Below are 12777 nucleotides of genomic sequence, written 5' to 3'. Positions count from 1 at the left end.
AGAGAAAGGCATAGTTGGAAATTAGTTCATTAGTGAATTAGGAATGTCATAATGGTTTCTGCTAATTTAAGATGCAAAGGGGGCAATGCTGACCTAAGGATGGCAGCAGCTGTCTTAAAACTGTGTCCTTTCTAGAATAATATGGGCCTGATTCTTAGCTGGTTGTAAATTGGCATAGCCTCTTTGGCTTCAATGGAGCCACGCCAATCTACACCAGCGAAGGATCAGGCCCATACTTTTAAGGTAGCTCTGTGAGTAATACACACTATCTCAGGTGTTCCACCTTGATGCTGTGAATTGTAGTAAGTCCCCGCCCTCCAAAATATAAAAAATATGCTGCAGGTTGTCCAAGAGTTTCTAATTCTTTTCAAGGCTTTGCTACAGCGGCTGAGTAGAAGTTTTTTGGAGTGACCTTATTTGTGCATCAGTAGTTCAGCATGCTGGGGTTTTTTTACAAGTTCAGCCTTAACATTTGGTAGCTTTTTAATGGTTGGATTTTTATAGAAAGAACAACATTATTGTAAAGTTTTTCACCCTTAAATTACTGCTATGTAGTCTCAACCTTAACAGCACCTTAAAGCATTTTGTCTGGGAATAATAGAAATTGAAAGGCAAGAGATTGGATACTTCCTCTTTGAGATTTCCTGAAAAGCCCCCAAATGATTGAATTAAAGGACAACACAGTGGAAACTGAAGGTAAGGAAAGTGAAAAAGCCTACTGAATCAATTTCTGCTGCAAGCACTCTGAAGAGACTGCTCTTGGGTCATGAGCCTGGGTTTGGTTTTGAACACCCTACTCTTTGGAGTAGTTAGCCTTTTGGTTTTCTCTGTTAAGAATAAAATAATCTAGCTGCCAAGACTGTAAGATGGTATTTCAGTGAATATTTTTTTTTTTTTTTTTTTTTTTTTTAAATATTTCCAACAGATGCTCTTCTTTGGTTGAGACCAATCTAATAAAAATACCCAGATTTCTTTTGTGGTTGAATGTTGCACAGGGAGAACATGTGTAGAAATGGGTGAGTATTCTCATATGACCCTTCCTTTTTAAAAAGTTCTTCAAAAGACATTCATAGCAACTAGCAATCATGGTGCTTCTAGTAATATTAGAAAAACCCAATGCTTCTTTGAAATAAGCAGATATCTTATATCAATAGAAATTAACAGTTGTGTAAATTCAAAGTAAGTATGAACTCTACATATAAAAACCTTTAAACTGTTTGGAATGTACAATTATTACATATTTCCTTAAGCAACAGTGATAATTATTTATTATTAGCAGTATAAGTCCAGAAGTGAAGAATACTTTGTGAAGTTGAAACTGCGAGGGTGAATTTAGGTCTAGGCTGATCTTCTCCAGCTGAGGATCTGGCCTGTTATTCCCCAAATTGGAATTTGGCCAGTCCATCAGGATGAACTACTCTTCTCTTACAAAAAGTGACAGGGATATATAATGACCACAATATTCAGGAATGCAAAGGTATTCCTCATTTGAAAGCTGTGCATTACAAACAAAGCACATGGAATTCGTTATGGATGAATGACTGGATGAGAGGAGTTGATGGCCTTTTTATTATCCCCAGAAAATGTCCAGCACCAAAATCTTTACTGCTGATGTAAACCACAAATGTTTAAAATAATAATGAAGCATATTGGTTTTTATTTTCTTTGTGATATAGTTTCAGTTAGTTTGGGAGTGTCTAGAGACTTAGGACTCAATTTAGAAAAGTTCTTAAGCATGTGCTTCAAGTTAAGCATGTGCTTCAAGTTAAGCAAATATTTCTGTGCTTTCCTGAACAGAGATGTGTTCTTGAATTGCTGCCTTGATGCCCTATATAGATTGCTTGAATCATCTCTCTACATTCCATTCTGCATGTAATTACATAGAATGTGCCAATCCTGACTGTGCTAACTAAAGTCCAATGTGCTATATGTTAACTGCCAAACTGGGACATGAATATATTTACATCTATAGCCCATATTTGTTCTGCTGATGTTATGCTGCTGATGTCATCTCTATATACATCTTGTAATGCTATTTTTGCATCACAGAGAATCACTGATCTGAAGGAAAACCGTGCAAATGAAAATACTTCTTTGTAGACAGATGGCCGAGATAAGGTTATTATAATAAGTATTTGAAAATGTAATGTTATTGGTATTTTTTGATAGATTTGCTTAGTGTGTAAACTCAGCGTCTGTTCTGCCTGGCCAACAGAGAACAAACTTCACTCTGAGAGTAAACACCAATCCATTTGTCTCAGCCCTTAGTCAATTCCCTTCCTTTACAATACACCCCACCCCCGACTCCCTCAGCAGTATTCAATTTAAATCACAGAATCTAATTTTAAAAGTAATTCTTAAATCTCTGAGAAAAGAGAACAAGAGCAGGGCATGTTAAGAGGATGTTGTCAAACCTGTAGCCACAGGGGGACCCCAGTTTACGCTTTTTTGTTGTGCTCCATTTCCCCATTATTGAGTATAAGCAGTTTCTCGCTGACTAAGAGCTTGGTGATGATAATAGCTTGAGGGTCCTAGGGAACTGGGATTTCTCTCTCTATCATGTACTCCCTGGTTGGAGTACATCACCCTCTCCTTCAGTTGAACTCACCCTCCCAAACGCACACAATTTCTGGATTCATTGCTTACTGCCCACCCCCCACTAGGGCCATACGCTCCTACTGACATGACTTAGAAATTGGGGCACAAACAATAATATTACACACTTGGGCTTTGCAACCAGGTGCCCAATGTAATGGATTTGGATTGAACCCCAGATTTTTATTTTTATGTTTTTTAAACCAGCCCTGTTCAGAGTTAGGAAAGAGATTGAAAGCTCATACCATTAGAAAGGTACTGTAGCATGAAATATGGGACCAGAGGCACTTCCTGGGTCATGGCTGTTTATGACGGTAAGTCCACCAGAAGCATGGGCACAGCAGACTCTCCACTGTTGAAGATACCTAACCCAGCTGGCACGCCCCTTCCCTGAAAAGTGTGGTCCAGAAGTAGATGGGGCCTGGATGGCCAGGAGATTCATGATTCAGCACTTTTCCTGGGCAGCCTCTGTTGGCAAGGCTGCTACAGATCTCTGGCCTGAACAGATTTTAAAGCTGTCCTCCCATGGCTGTGCATCTCCCTGCACTATAGATGCTGCCAGAGGAAAAGGGGGTGGCATTCTACCCACAAGCAGAATCTTAGTTAGGATTTTACTTTGCTTTCAATTACTTTGTTTGTTTCCAATTACCCTTTTTATTTTCAGAGAGCATCCCATTGACTTTAATAGGAGATGCTTAATTAAACCCTGTTCTCTGCTGACAATTTATCCCAAATGCTCTTTTTTAATTTAATTTGGTTTTACAGTGGTGTTGTGTTTTTAATTCAATGTTCTGATCATTTTTTTAAAATCATTTATTTTCCCAATAGCCTGAAATAGCTTTATCAGCTAGATCGGGATTTCCTGTCCAGTAGATGGAATAGCTAGTTCATCTGGACTGATCCCAGGCAACCAAGTGAATATATGTTTGTAAATCTTTTTCAATGCATTGTTGAACTGTCCCAGGCACAATTTTCTGAAGGCAAGGGATGAAAATTCAAGACCCAAACTCAGCTCTTTAGTTAATGCTGGAATGCTACAGAAAGCACTGCATGTCGCTCTTTAGTGACATCTCTGGCTATTCTGAAGAATGGCATTGACACACTTTTCTTGTCTTGTCCTGCTCATTAGAGGGCAGGTTGGAAACATGTAATGCCTTTGTGTGCAGGTTGATGTTGAGAAACATAAGGATAACTAAGCCCATTCGTTTTCAGTTTAGATGGATTTTTACAAAAAAAATCCCAGGTTTTACAAAATGTATTGTTTTTTTCCAATTTTCACCCCACTTTTGTATCATTCAAATATATAAAAAATAACGTGTTTTACTAGGAAAATGCAATACGTGGCATGAGATATATGTATTACGATAATACATTAGTCTGTTTGTATATGCAAAGCTGCCTGTTGAAGTAATGCAATGTATTAATCTAGAAGATACACACAATAAACACACAGGAAGGCACGCAAGCTCTGAAGTGTGTGAGCATCTGAACATACTGATGACTCTCACGCCCACCATGTACACATTTTAAACTGTTAGAAGATAACGGTTCAAAGATTTGAAACACTAAAATGAGAATCAAACAAAAATCTGGATCAGAATACATTTCAGAACACAAGGAAGTAGTCCAAAGTTTAAAAAAAAAAACAAAGAAACACCAGGAAAAGAGGATGAAGTTGAGTGTATGCACTGCAAATGGTGTGGCTTCAAAGTTGACACTTGGGCTGACCGGATTAAAGAACATTTGGAGAGCAAATGACACTTAAGACTAAAACAAGGCGAAAATAAAAACAAGCAACTCTGGAATCAGCATATACTCTGGGCACGGCCGAAAGAGCAAGATCAACACGATGTAGTAAGTGAATTTGTATGTGCCCTCTGCTTTTCAGGGCAGCCACTAGGCCTTGCTGATTATGTTGAATGATGTTGCTCTGGCCAACAAAATTAAAGATAGGTCGGCTGGAAATATAGTTAGTTCTTTGATTTTTGACAAATTGCCAGATGTTCTCAACTGTCCTACCCTGGTGATTTTGTTTTCATTTTTTGATTTTGTTGTGGAGAAGCCTGCGCTCATTTTGCCAGATTTGGCGTTTGTAAAGTTAGCAAACAGTTGCAGCTTGTGTCTGTAAAACTTTAAATGAATACGCACTTACCTGGAGTCTATGTTGACAGTGACTGAACAGGACAACCTCCCAAAAGCTTTCAGAAGTTTTTACGAAATGCTGTCAAAAAAGTGGGAAACTACTGTCACTCGCAATATGTCCCCTGAAGCTTTTCACAGCGAATCATCATTCTGGAAAGTCATTGTTCTGTTTGATCCTCATTGTAAAACTGTGGCCTCAGCTGATAAATTTAAAGAATGTGCTCGTATAATCTGCCCCTTTGTGGCTTCTGACAAAGAAGGTGCAGAACTGGAAAGTGAATTCCACATTTACATGGCAATGCCTTCCCTGGACAACGGCTCCAGCGCTCCTCTTGAATTCTGGAAAATCCACTGCACCGACTTTCTGATGTTGAGCCATGCTGCCTCTTGTATCCTCAGTGCTCCACTTGGCTCAGCTGATGTGGAGAGAGTATTTTCTAAATTTGGCTACATCCAAGACTGTAGGAGAACAGGCATTGGAAAAGACTCCTTAAAATGATTGCTGTGAGCCTGCGCTATGCAGGACTTTTGGAAATTAACCTGAAGGACTTCACATAAGACAGTGAGTGTTTATAAATGTTTTAAAATATTGGGCTCAATTATTAAATGTAAATATTTATAGCTAATAGTTCTAAGTCTACAACAGTGAACTGTTTATTCAAATGAAAAGTTTGATTTGGGAATTGGAGATATATATTGTTTTCTTAAACTCAGAGGTGGCATTGTGTCTTGAGTTCTGTTTTAGTTCTGCAGCAAACCACATTGAATTCCATTCATCGAAGCATAAATCTACTGAATATTTTTCTTGTCCTTCGTTCCACCAAAATAAACCCCAATATTTACCCAATATTTTATTAATAAAAAATATTAATAGTTTTTTGCACCGATTATCAGCTGGTTTTGGTTGTAGTAGTAAACACTGACAAATTCCTGAGAAAAATTAAACAAAATAAAAAACAAAAATAAAGGGCCCTAGGAATACTGAATGCTCCTAGAGGTGCTTAGAAGAATCTCTTCCCCCCCCCTCCAAACCCACACACACACTCCTACCCACCGTGAAAGGGAACAATTACAGTCTGTCATGTCAGAAAACTACTGTTCATGTGCAGTAGCCACTCTGCAGAGTTAAGTGTCTTGTTTAATTTTTATTTATTTCAAAATACTAAAAGAAAATGGGTCACATTATGGACTAAGCATTTTCCATATTTCTCTGAGTCCAAAAAAGCTATTGAAACTGTGAACCTGGAATTTTTATTTTATTTTTATATATAGACTTCAAGAGCTTTTGTATTTTTAACTGATTTTTTTTAATTGTAAAACAAAATGTGTTCCTAGATTGAGCCTTTTTGTGGTCAGTTTCAGTCAATGGCAAATGTTCACAAAGGAGTTCTAGCCCACTAGAAATGGAAGGAGTGCTGCAAATTGTGAATTCAAAAAGTTTTCAGGATGATGGAAAGAATACAAAAGTGGCTTTGGAAAGATATGCAGAATTTTTGGAAGGATAAAAATAAAATGTTTTCAGTGACGTTTCAAGGGAATGTCAACATTATTATGGATCTGTTGGAGTTAGGCAGTGGAATTGAAAACATGTGTTGTGCCTCTGAAACTATAAAAATCTAACGAGCAACGCAGTCCCAGAGATTGCATCCTTGTAGTTCCAGATCTAGTTATGAATGAAATCATGGTTTTGTTTCTCAGCTGTCAGAAACCCTCTATTCCTGTTTTGATTGGTATTTTGGTTTCCTTCATTTCTAGTAGATTGGTTTGTTTGTTTGTTTGTTTGAAACCATGCCACATAGACTCCCTGATCATTTTGTAATGAGTCACTTAGAGCCCTGATCTGCACTCCACTAATTTTGCTGTTTGCACTAATGATGCGGGTCGGGTTGAAGTTAAATAAGCTATTGGTGTTTGTGTACCCCAAATCCAAAACATGCTTTTATTATTTTTATTTTATTTCTTTTATTAAGGACTCACATAGTTCCCCAAATATACATGTTTATGCATCAAGCAAGTGTATCACACTATTGACATTTCTCTGGCTGAAAGTAGATAATGAAATATGCAGTGTAATCGTTGCCCCTGGACAGTACAGGAATGGTATCTATATAAATACATCTAATAACAATTCATACTAGAATATGACCGGGTATAAAATTGTAATTAACTATTTATTGGGTTTTAACAAGAATGAAAACTAGACATTAATTATAGTCTGAAACACAGTGTAATGAAATGCAGACCATCTGGGCAATGGATAGAGTACAAGAGTGGGTGTCAAGTTCTAGTCCAAGTTGCCAACGACTTGCTATGAGATGCTGGGTCACTTTGGCAGTCATTTACTGCAAAATTTAGGTATGCAACATCAGAGGTTACTTTTTAAAATGTTGCCTTTACCCTCTCTGGACTTCAGATTCCTTATGTGTAAAATGATGTTAATACTGACTCATGTCTGTAAAGTGCTTTGAGATCTACAGAAGAAAAGCCCTGTATAAGTGCTAAGCAGTATTAGTATGTCACTAAACAACTGACTGAAATACCCTTTACCATACTTTCTAGATAAGCCTGGTTCAGCAACATTCCATTGTCACTCCTTCTCATAAATGAGAGAAAACTGAGGTGCAGTAGAATTTTGTCCATTTTTTCCACCTACATCAAAGATTATTCACTAGGGCTTGGTCTACACTAAACCCCCAAATCGAACTAAGGTACGCAACTTCAGCTACGTGAATAACGTAGCTGAAGTCGACATACCTTAGTTCGAACTTACCCCCGTCCAGACCCGGCAGGCAGGCTCCCCCGTCGACTCCGCGTACTCCTCGCGGCGAGCAGGATTACCGGAGTCGACGGGGAGCACTTCTGAGTTCGATTTATCGCGTCCAGACTAGACGCGATAAATCGAACCCAGAAGTTCGATTGCCTGCCGCCGAACCAGCGCGGTAAGTATAGACAAGCCCTAAGTAGTAAAGTACATTTATGATTCATAGATAACCTAGGTTTTAAATACGACATTCAAAGATTGATCACTTGTTAATGAAAGTGAGTGATTTTGTATAATGCCTTAAATGAAGGTGATTAGTGAGAGTGGTCTTTTTAAAATAAAAAATCCTATATCCTCTTCAACTTTAATGGATGGCAGGTTATTGTTGGTTAAGTTTGGTGACCTATGCTTGGGACCTGAGACATTAAGATGGATCTGTAATTATTTATCAGATAGAAGTCACTCTGTTACTGCCCCTAATATGCTTTCTGCTCCCCTGGGCACAGAAAGAGTTCACCATAGACCATTTTACTCCCTTTGTATTCATGAACATACACACATAATGTGTGACCATTTTAATGCACCTTTACGTAGAGAGGGTCAAATTCTTTGCTGGCATAAGTCATCAGAAGTCAATGGAGTTATTCTAGCAGAAAACTTGGCTAAGGTGTTTATTCTTAATGCAAACGATGCCATTGCAGAAAATTCTGGTAGGTTGCCACATTGGCTTCATTCAAGCAAATCTGAAGGAATAATACAGAACATATAAAAATCTGAGAAATAAAATATAAACAAAACATGATGATAGAAATCTAAAGCCCTAACACCATATAGTAATAATTGGGGGACTGAAATTAAGATCTTTCAGGGGCTGAGGCTGGGTGGTCTTGACAATTCAGGTATACCAGGTATGTGATCCAGAGTTTCCAATGAGTCCAAGTGCTGCCTGTGAGGTAATGAGTCATCCTGAACTAAAGCCTGATTAAGCCACATGCAGTGATGAGTCCTTCCTGTGTTAGGCTCCAGTCAAGCTACAAGCCAGGAGCTGGTCTGGTGACTCTTAGGGCAGGTATATAAGCCTCACAAGATAACTAGTAATCAACCTGCTTAATGTTGCTTTATGGCTTAGAATGTTCCTCTGTCTGATAGTGGTGACAACTCCAGTGGCCTTGGCCTGCTCTAGCCTTGTTCTTAGTCCTGTTTCAGCCTTGCTTTTTTTCTAGACATGTTCCTAAGCGTACTATTACCTTGTTCCAACACCACATTTGACTCCTGCCTCTAACTTGTAGGCATGACTTCCACTGCTCCAGCCATTAGAGCTGACCATCCTTACCTCAGTTTCTGACATTGCTTTAGCTCATCCATAAATAATTTATAATAAGTATCACTAACAACAATGATAATACCTTATAATTTGAGGTAGGCCCTTTCACCCAGAGGTGCCCTGAGTCTTTTATAGTCTGCACTCAAAGGGATAAATCTAGTCTCTATAAGAGGGTTTTGCTTCTGGAAAAGGTAAAGGAAATATACTGCTAAAGGACTCATCAGTATCCTTGGTTGGACCTCCACCTCTTTGCACCAGGTGGTGTTCTGATGGTTTCTGGGTGACATGAAGGCAGTTAGTCAGCACATACCAACCCAAGGTCAGATGGTGGTTGATCTCTAAATTCCCAGAACTTCTGCTGAGGCCAAAATGCTGTGATTATAAGCACTACCACCATGAAAATTAAGTTAAACAGAGTAGATTATAATCTGGGCAGGCCACAATGAAGATAGTCTTTGATTGCTAGAGTGAAAGCCTGGCCCATTGAAGGCAGTTTGCTTTTGACATCATTGGGGACAGGATTTTGCCTCTAAACCCCTCTACTGCCTTAAACCAGGAAATAGATACAAGTGCTGTGAAAAGTTAAAAATGATCTCAAATGGAATCTTTTTATAAATGGTGGTTTATGAAATCTAGTGGTCCACACTCAGAACTGGCAAAAAGAATGGACCTGCCATTAATTTCAGTAGGAACTGTTTCACTTATTGTAGGGCTAAGTTTGTCCCAACCTGTCATCAATTTAAAAGTTACTTTGTGGGTGAGATGCATATGTTAAACATAAAAAAGAGAATGATGATAAATGCACTCAAGAGCTTTGTCATAGCCCATTAACAGATAATGATTTTTTCATTCCCCAAAACATATTTATGACTTGTATATTATTATGAAGCATAATCACCAGATGTTATAGCCAGCTCCCATTGAAATCAATGAGGAATGTAAATAAGTATAACACAAGATCATTCCCAGGGTTTTCTAATTTAACAGATGTGTGGCCAGGTTTTTAAAAGAGCTCAGAGCTATATTTTCTAGTGCTCAGCACCCAAAATTCAAAAGATCTCAGATCCCATTTAGGCACCTAAATAATGGACAGATTTTCCAAAATTCTCAGCACCCAACTGCTTCCAGTGGGACCCTTATGGTCAGATTTTTATAAGAATTCATGCTGAGCTCTTTTGCAAATCTGGTCCCTTTATATTGGTGCCTAAACTGGAGCTGAGCTCTTTTGAAAATCTGACTGTTGTTGTAGGTACAGAACTTCTTTTATAAATCAGGCCCGTAGAGTGTTCTTTGGATTATTGACAAGAATCTTGTCTCTTTCTCAGCTGAATCCAAACAGACAGACCAACAGTGTGACCTGCTGTGCATGGTTTATACAGAAGCAGAAAGCTTATTGCTGTGTCTGAATGTGCCCTGGCATCCTAACTATACATGGAAAAAAGTAGGTTGTTTCCTGTGGCTTTTTTGGTTTCTTGAGTAAAATGCTCAGGTCTCTAGAAGATGTTATGCAATTGTGCATTAGCACTTGACAGCCCACACAAAATGAGCCCTTTAATATTATACTGTTTGCATGACTGTAGCACCCTACCAGGATCAGGATCCCAAGATGCTAGCAACCATACAAACTAAAGCAATAGTAAGAGACGGCCCAAGCCCTGAAAATTTAACAATCTAAATAGAAAAGATAGATAAAGGATAGGAGTGAAAACAGAAGCACAGAGAGAGAGGTCAAGCAATTTGCCCAATCTCACACAGCAGGTCAGTCACAGATCTGATATCAGAACCCAGGTATCCTGACTCTCAGTTCAGTGCCCTATCCAATAGACTGAACTCCTTCTCTACTTCTCTTGTTCAGGCAGGATTTTAAAAAAAACCCCAGTAATTATTACATTGAAATCTATAGATCATATTTTAATTGAAAGAAAGTTTTCAAAATAAGACAATCATGAGAACCAAGAGCAGAATGGAAAGAAAGGCATGTTTTCATTTTGTACAATACAAATTGTCACAGGATCAGTCTGGCACATACGGTAAGGGGAAAAAAGAACTGCATGTTGAATATAAAATTCATCTTGTACATTGTGCATGTTTCTTTAAAGGTTTCAGAGACTACAAAGAGACTTTGGGAGTCAGAGATATTTTACCTGAAGGTAATATGATTTATACACACGTCCTTCTGCATCCAGATGAATGTATGCACACAAAAGTATCCAGAGTTTAGTAACACAGATATTTAAATGTAATATACAGTAAACAGCATTCTGTTCGTTATTGTGTTAACTTATGCTTCTTGGATATGCCAAGGATAATATTGAACACTGAAAAACAGTGTGAATATGCCTAACTAGCTAATAAAGCAATGAGTTGTTTGATAGTAAATAATTCCAGATATTATGAATAAGAGATTTTTAATATTGGTGAAGGCAAATAGAAGTTAGTTAAATAAGGCCACATTCTAGCAGTTGCCCTGAAAATATGCCAGAACCCACACATTCAGCAGGAGGAACACAAGTTAGCCATGGTCCCCGACCATGGGCTATCAGGTTCTAAGTCCCTTACATGGAGGTTTAGGCCTCTTCTAGATCATCCTTTCAGCCACACTTAACAGTTTGAGGAAAATTGATGTTTCTCAGGTGCTCACATACTCCCATGATGGGGTCAAAGAAGTAAATAATAAATCTCAAGAACTGTTTCCCCTCAGAAGGTTGGATTTAATCCACTGATCAGAGACCCCAAAAACAGTTAGGAACCTTTTAGTTTGCGCCTGTATGATCCAAACAGGGGAATTACAGCATAGCACTTTGGTGTGCACTGTTATTCCAAACTGTAGTCCAAACTGCTGGGCAGTGTAAACAAGTCCTTAGAGACATAGGCAGATGCACACCAAGACTGTGGGCCAGATTCCAGTCATACTTGGGTGTAAATTAGGAATAAGGCTTTTGAAACCAATGGAGTTACACTGCTGGGATCAGAATCAGGCTGTACATTTTCCATTTGACAATGCACAACGTTTATTTGAATGAACTGTCGTGTTTTATTAGTGCACTAGTGAAATTAGTATAAGAAGGCTGCAGTAATGAAGACTGAGGATTTCATTGCTGATAAGCTGGCTATGATCAACATGAAAGAAATCATTTTTATCTTGTTTTAATGTTTTCAAATTACTTTTAAACATTGACTGACATGATACACACTTCTAAAATTACCATAACTGTTACTATAAGGAAATGCTAAGAAAGAATTTTCCTCTTTTTCATCATCTTCATTTCTTCAAATAAAATGGGATGCTTCAAAGAAATAATAATAATATTGAAAAAGGCAACATAAACAGCTGTTAAGTGACAAGATTCGCTGGCTTCAGAAAATGACTAAATCCCACTTGTTTTTCATTTCTCCTAGGGCTGTTAAATATCTTAACTTACATAATCCAGAATTTTAGAAATCTTACTTATGTTATATATTGGCCTGAGAGAGACCTATTCATGATGCATTGGATCAAATTATTATCTCAATTGCACCACTGTAACTCTAGAGCAGTGGTTCTCAAACTGAGGTTCGTGAACCCCTGGGGGTTCATGAAAGGTTACAGGGGGTTCCTGGGGAAAAATTCCCTAATGGCGGACAGAGCTGTCCCTAGGGACCCCAGGCAGCATGGGGCCAGCAGCCTGGAGCCCCTGGACTTCCAAGAGCTAAGCAGATCAAAGCAAGCACATCTATCCCACTGAGGAGATTTAAACTTCAAGACTTCTCATAAGAAATGGAAAGGGAGGTGGATATCTTTTGCTGTTTTTAAAATTAAATAGGCAGCTAGTATTGTTTTTAAAATTATTATGAAGAACAAGTTTAAGCTTTGTTTGTTTGCCTGGACTGTTCAAGACCTGAATGCTTGTGTAGAAGGAACTCTGTGAGTTGGCTTCTTAAATACCTTCATGCTGTTTCACATCTGATACTCCTT

Source organism: Trachemys scripta, chromosome 8 (genome assembly GCF_013100865.1).
Source record: "Trachemys scripta elegans isolate TJP31775 chromosome 8, CAS_Tse_1.0, whole genome shotgun sequence".
In the NCBI taxonomy this organism is placed as follows: domain Eukaryota; kingdom Metazoa; phylum Chordata; order Testudines; family Emydidae; genus Trachemys; species Trachemys scripta.
The sequence above is the reverse complement of the archived record's forward strand: the minus strand, read 5'-3'. Positions refer to the sequence as shown.